Below are 7,543 nucleotides of genomic sequence, written 5' to 3' on the forward strand. Positions count from 1 at the left end.
CCAGCATTTATTGTTTCTAGATTTTTTGATGATGGCCATTCTGACTGGTGTGAGATGATATCTCATTGTAGTTTTGATTTGCATTTCTCTAATGATTAGTGATGTTGAGCAGCTTTTCATGTGCTTCTTGGCAATCTGTATATCTTCTTTGGAGAAATGTCTGTTTAGGTCTTCGGCCCATTTTTGGATTGGGTTGTTTGTTTTTTTTTGATATTGAGCTGCATGAGCTGCTTGTAAATTTTGGAGATTAATCCTTTGTCAGTTGCTTCATTTGCAAATATTTTCTCCCATTCTGAGGGGTGTCTTTTCATCTTGTTTATGGTTTCCTTTGCTGTGCAAAAGCTTTTAAGTTTCATCAGGTCCCATTTGTTTATTAAGAGAGTAGATCTTAAACGTTCTCACCACACACATAAAAGAAAGGTAATTATGTGAGGTGATGGAGGCTGTAACTAACCTTATTGTGGTAATCATTTTGCAATAAATATGTGCATCACATCATCACATGTATACCTTAATCTTACTTAAAGTTATATGTCAACTATATCTCAATAAAGCTGGGGGTGGGGAAGAAGAACCCCATTGCATAGAAGTAGTGTCTCACCATGAACATTTGCTTTGAACTCTAGTACAGCATCATGGGGGCAGGGGAGGGGAATGAGGTGGAGGGCAATTAGATCTGGAAATAGAAGCTGAGAGGATGAGAGGGTCACGCTTCCAGGGGCCTCTTACAGGCCTGCAGCAGCAGCAGGTCTTCCGAGCTTAGGAGCACTTCTCCTGTACTCACTCCTAGCTCCTGGCTGCTCTCTCTGCTCCAGGGGTGTTACAGGTCCCACCTGGTCAGGCCAGAGTCTCAGAAGTCCTGCCCCTGCACGCTGTGGGGCAACACGGAGTGACCTGGGAGTCTGCACTCACACAGAGATCACAGGTGACTCCACCATGTTCAGAGGCTGTGGCGCTAGGCATCATCCTTGACACCGGCCCTGACTGTTCATGGGCCTGGAGGGGTGTGGATTCAGGTGAATTCAAGAGAACAGGACTGGAACTTCCCTGGTGGTCCAATGGTAAAGAATCCACCTTCCAATGCAGGGGATGCAGGTTCGATCCCTGGTCAGGGAACTAAGATCCCACATGCCGCGGAGCAACTAAGCCCACACTCCACAACTACGGAGCTTGCACGCCTCAACTAGAGAGCCTGCATGCAGCAAACTACAGAGCCCACATGCTCTGGAGCCCGCGTGCCACAACTAGAGAGAGGAAAGATGCTGCATGCCTCAACAAAGATCCTGTGTGCCGCACCTAAGAGCTGATGCAGCCAAAAATAAATAAATAAATAAATAATAAAATAAATCTTTTTTTTTTTTTTTTAAAAAGAGAGAGAACAGGACTGCTGGGTGCTGGGGGTCCAATGAACAAGACATGATTCCTGGTGGAAAGGAGGCCCCGGACAAGTGAATAAGTGATTGACCCATCTGGGCTGGTGCACAGCTTCTCAGAGACACCACTTCCCTCTGTCCTGGGACCCCAGGATACCTCCCCCTCTTAAAGCACAGGCTCTGGTCACATGGACAAAAATCACAGAGTTTCCCTCTGTGGCTCCAGTATCACAGCTGAGTGTCACCTTGTAGGCAGGAATCCTCCTTGAAACCATTTTGTCTCTAGGGTCCACTGGCTGTGCTCCCCGTGGCTCTCCTCAGCAGAGTCCCTGCCCAGTGTAGCACAGCATTGTGCTGCTTTGCCCAAAGTCGACACGTCCTGCATTCTGAGGGCTCCACTGCTGGCAAGTCCCAACTCCCCTGGGTATCAGGGAAGTTATCCCCCACCCCTCATATCCTAGCTCTGCCTCCCCACACAGCCTGGCCTTCTCCAGGGGACATTGCTGTTCCTTCTGACCTCTCTCAGTATACTTTCATGTAAGTCCCACACAAGGCCCTGGCTCAGGCTGTTCTTCCTGCTGAGAGCTCCCCGCCCATCCACCATGGCCCATGCCCGTCACAGCCTCATGAGGACCACTGCGTTCCTAATAGCCATTAGTAAGCCGCTCCCATCAGCACCCAAATCAGAGACCGAGAGCTCATCCTTGACATCCTGAAATCTAACTAATGTCCAATTAACTCTGATTCTGGTTCTGTCTCCTCAATCTCCAGGTGACATCCCTCTACCCGCTCCCCTTACCTCTCCTTGAGGTCACTTTGGTTTGGATTCAGAAAGTCCTGTGTTTGCATTGTCTCTGCTACTTCCTAGCAGTGTAACCCTGGGAAAATCCTCTCTCTAGGCCTTACTTTCATGAGTCCATGTAATGGGTTTATTAATAGTTTCTACCTCATAAAGCTGGCATTCAGAGGAAGTAACGTGTGTACGGTGCTTAGCACAGTACATGGCTCAAAGTAAGTCTTCAGTAAATGTTAGCTGCTGTTATTGTCGTTACCATTACTATTATTGTGTTTATTACTAGGACCTCAGCGTCTCCCACCTGGGCTAGGTTAGACGTCTTCCACCTGGTCACTCATGGAGGGGGAGGGCTGGGGTCAGAAAGGGAAAACCCACAGCGACCAGAGCAGTGTAGAATCACCTGTGGCCACAGTGGGATCATTCTGTCCCTTGAAGACAGCTGAAAATGGGAGAAGGCAACAAAGCAGAGCAGCCTCACATCCAGACACGGGCACTGGCTCTGAGATCACCCCTTCTTACAGCAAGAGCTTCCAAGGAACCTGGGCAGAGATGTGAATTCTAAGGATGGAGGGTCCCTTGGAAAGCATATAACTCAATTTCCTGACTTTACGATGGCAAAACTGAGTCCCTGTGAGGAAAAATGGCTTACTGTGGCCGATGTCATTTAACAAGGATTGATCTGGGGCTACTCAGTATCCAGCGCCGTTCTGAGTGCTGGACTCAACCCAGGCAGGTGAAGAGTTGCATCTGGACCCATTTTCCCACAAAACCATACCACCTATGGGCTGAGGAGCAGCCCAGCTAAAAATAACACTTACATTTCCATGTGCTTCCAAAAGGGAGAAAACCAGAATTCTGTGTTAGCAATAAATCATCCTGAGAAACTCTTTCAGCCTGTTGCTGGAATGTGAAACACTAAATCAAAGCGTTAAACAGGCAAGAAGACTGGAAACCACTGAGCACAGATGCTAATAAGAACAAATTCTTCCACGCCAGCATCTGCCCTGTGAATAAACCAACACAAACTGGTCTGGGACCTGGGTAGCAAAGGAGGAGTATTGCAACATACCCCACAGTTGACACTCCCTTTTCCCCTCAACATCCACACTCTTTCCATGTCTTAACAAAATGTTCACAATTGGGGGAGAAAGGAATATTAACAATAAATTTTCATTTTATAAATGTAAAGCCAAGGCTTAGAGAAATGTAATAAATCAAGTCTATAACGAATATATTAGCTGGGTAGCTTCTACTCTATGCAATTGATCCACAGTTTTAAAAAAGAAAAAGACTTTTGCCTAAGTCTTATATGGGAGGTGTGTTCCTGTGCTTTAATTAGAAAAGTCACCCCCAAAAAAGTTTTTTAACCTTTTATGGGTCATGGATATCCCTGAGAATCTACTGAAAGCTGTGAATTCTCTCCCCAAAAGTGAGCCCATAAGGGCACAAACATAATTTTGCTTACAATTTTAGAATCTCACCAATGTAGCCCCTGGCAATTTCTCAGCCACAGCTAAAGAAACTTGCTTTAAAGTGTTAGCTGTATAGTTTTGCAAGATGGCTCAAATCAGCACAGCCCACACCTGAAAACTTTCTGTAGGAGGAGGGGGTATGCATAACAGATGAAAACTGATTACAAAGCTGTTTTTCAGTATTTGAATCAAAGCATAAAATTATCATTTGTCAGCATGCACACGCAGATTCAAATAAAAGGTATTTATCAACCCGATACCATAGCCAAATGGTATCAACATTTAGGGTTCCAAACTGTTCTAACAAATGGACCCCTGTACTAAAAATACCCTAAAGACACACTGCAAGAATCACCAGCCTCTCTCTATCTGCATCTGAGGCTTTCGCGTCCCATACCAACACCACATTCTTGAATCCTTGCTCCAAGAAGGCACAGGAAATGTTCGCACTGTTTATTGCAATGTACACATCTGTCATTTAAGATGATATCTCTTCCCACCTAAAGGAAAGATACTGCATTGACACTCTGGTACTAAGTTACTGAGCTTCTAATATACAATTTGCATTCGAAGAATGCCTATCCAAAAACTTGCCTGTTAATTTAAGGATCCATAAATTCTTCTTTTAACTCGGAGGCTCTGGATAACTGCTAGAAAACTGCATCCGTGTTCAGCAGGCTTTCCCTCCCTGTGACCTCTGCGTGCCCCGTGGGCTACCCCTGCCTGTTTTAGCCCAGGGTTCTACAAGTGGGGCAGCAAAGGCAAGGGTAACACGAGCTGGCTCCTGCTGCAAATAGCAACAGGCCTTTCATGAGTGAAAGCCCAAATATAGACCTGCCCACTGCTGACTGCTCAAGTGTCACCAGGAGAGGTTACATGCTGTCCCCTGAGTTACTTCAATTACTGTGGGGATTGGAGTCCGGTGGCTCCACCGAGGGCCTGATGTATGGTCATGAATAGAGGGCTGGGGGCTGTCACAGCAAGGGCAGGAGGATGGCTGCAGGCCACGCAGAGAAGGACTTTTGAGAGTCCCCAGGCTGTTGCACCTTCCACCTGGCCTGAGGGGCTTCTCCCAGAGTCTTTTGAATAAGCACAAATCTGAAGGTAGTCAAATGCAATTTAATGCTTTTTCTCCCACTATTCCTTGAACGTTTACTCATTTATTCCCCTCTCTGGATAAAAATCGAGCACACCCATGACTTTCTGCTCCCTCTTAGGTAACACAGAGTCCTGGGGTCACTTGAAGGCATAGTCTCCATTCAGTAAGGGAATGTACAGTCCAATACCTTAATTAAAAAGTCAATCTTAGAGGACTTCCCTGGTGGTGCAGCGGTTAAGAATGCACCTGCCAATGCAGGGGATACGGGTTCCAGCCCTGGTCCAGGAAGATCCCACATGCCGCGGAGCAACTGGGCCCATGCACCACAGCTACTGAAGCCTGCATGCCTAGAGCCCATGCTCTGCAACAAGAGAAGCCACTGCAATGAGAAGCCCGTGCACCGCAACAAAGAGTAGCCCCTGCTCACCGCAACTAGAGAAAGTGCGCACGCACAGCAACAAAGACCCAACGCAGCCGAAAATAAATAATTTTTTTAAAAAGTCAAACTTAGTTTAACCAGCATCAAAATCTTCTCCCCTCCCCAGCTGAGGCCTCTGTAGCTGGAAGTCTGCCCTGGGAAAGGAGGGGATGAGGTCGGCCTCTTGTTCCCACACCTCCTCCCTTAGCTTCTGGTTTGTTTGCCAGGGGCAGGAGGCGCTAAGGTGATAAGACAGCTCCTATCTGAGTTGGTGCCACGGAGGGTGGGTGCTAGCTTCTGGCTCTCTGGGGCAGGCAGATGCTTAGAGCACTCTCTGTCTCTCTGAGCTTTTGTATATCTCTGGGGTTTACCATGATGAGCCCTTTCCCCTGGAGTTCCCACGACCCCTCCATTCCAGGGGGTCCCTTGCACTCCTCCTCCAGGCCCTGGTGGGCCACCTCCAAGATTTCTCAAATGAGGTCTCCTGACCCATGCAGCTGGTTCTCTCAGGCAGGATCTAGATGACTCCTTGCTGGCTCTGTCGTCCTGCTGGCCCACATCTGGATATTGGGATGTAGGCTCCATCCTTGGTCCTGGCAAACTCTGGGGTGCAGACAATTCCAATGCAGCCACTCCCCCTGGCTCTGCCACCAAAGCAGCCCATCCTTTCTCCTCAGGCCACCATTGGCCCACTTGCAGGAAATACAGTGAGCTACCTGAAGGGTCCCTTTGAAGACCCCACACTGGGCTTGGGGATAGAGGGTGGGGCTTCCAACTCTCCCCACCCAGTCCAACAATAGCTCTCTCCAGAAAAATCGCTCCACCAGTCTCCCTCTCAAACACCCTCTTTTCTTCACTCTGATCCCTTTTTATTTTCTTCCACTGGTGGAGGGCATGAACTGGGTTCTGGACCATTTCCTTGAAAAGTCTGCATGTGGTGATTTGATCTCAGAATTTTACATCTATTGCTTTTTGAAACCTTAATCAAAATTTCATTTTTAAAACACTGTTACTGCCAGTTATCTATACAATAAAAATATTGGAAGCCAAATAAAATATCAAAAGCAAACAATTTGAAAGATAAATTATGCAAAGATATATGTACAAGAATGTTCACCACAGCATTATCTATATTGGCAGAAAGTTGAAATTAATCTATTCCTACCAATATAGAATTCTTTAAATAAATCACAATACTGTCAACTCAGTTTTGGCAAGTATTAAAAATAATGATGTAGATACCTTTTTAAATTAATTAATTAATTTATTTTTGGCTGCGTTGGGTCTTCGTTGCTGTGCGCAGGCTTTCTCCAGTTGTGGTGAGCGGGGGCTACTCTTTGTTGTGGTGCACGGGCTTCTCATTGCAGTGGCTTCTCTTGTTGCAGAGCATGGGCTCTAGACACGTGGGCTTCAGTAGTTGTGGCACGCAGGCTTCAGTAATTGTGGCACGCAGGCTTCAGTAATTGTGGCTCGCGGGCTGTAGAGCGCAGGCTCAGTAGTTGTGGCGCACGGGCTTAGTTGCTCCGCAGCATGTGAGATCTTCCCAGCCCAGGGTTGGAACCCGTGCCCCCTGTATTGGCAGGCGGAATCTCAACCACTGCGCCACCAGGGAAGCCCAATGCCTTTTTTTTTTTTTTGTGGTACGCGGGCCTCTCACTGCTGTGGCCTCTCCCATTGTGGAGCACAGGCTCCGGACGCGCAGGCTCAGCGGCCACGGCTCACGGGCCCAGCCACTCCACGGCATGTGGGATCTTCCCGGACCGGGGCGCGAACCCGTGTCCCCTGCATCGGCAGGTGGACTCTCAACCACTGTGCCACCAAGGAAGCCTCAATGCCTATATTTTTAATGTGGAAAATGTCCACAATATATTTGTAAGTAGAAAGAGTATGCAAAATATTATTACAATATAACTATATATATATATATACACACATATATATACACACACACACAAAATGAAAGCAGGGTTTATCTTTTTTGAGTTATTTTATTTATATCTTTATAGCTTTGATACGTCCATTTTATAATAATTATATATACTTTTTATTACTTCTTAAAATTATTTTTTATTGTAAAATAATATATAATACTTGGCTGAGAAAAAAGCAAATACTACAAAAGAACCATAAAGTAAATGTAAACCAGTCATGCATCCTGGTAACAACAATTATTAGGTTTGGTGTATACTTTTCCACATTTTTTCTAAGAATATATACATTTATTCCCCTTTCACAAGAAATAAAAATTTCTTTTATAATTAGAAAGCCTGCTATTTTCATTTTGAAAAAGCAAATAATTTAGAAAGACTAATAGAAATGATAAGATTGTAAAACAAAACCAGTAAAGACATACTGTAAAGAATATTCAAAGATATTAAAATAGAC

This window comes from Phocoena phocoena, chromosome 2, assembly GCF_963924675.1.
Source record: "Phocoena phocoena chromosome 2, mPhoPho1.1, whole genome shotgun sequence".
Classification (NCBI taxonomy): domain Eukaryota; kingdom Metazoa; phylum Chordata; class Mammalia; order Artiodactyla; family Phocoenidae; genus Phocoena; species Phocoena phocoena.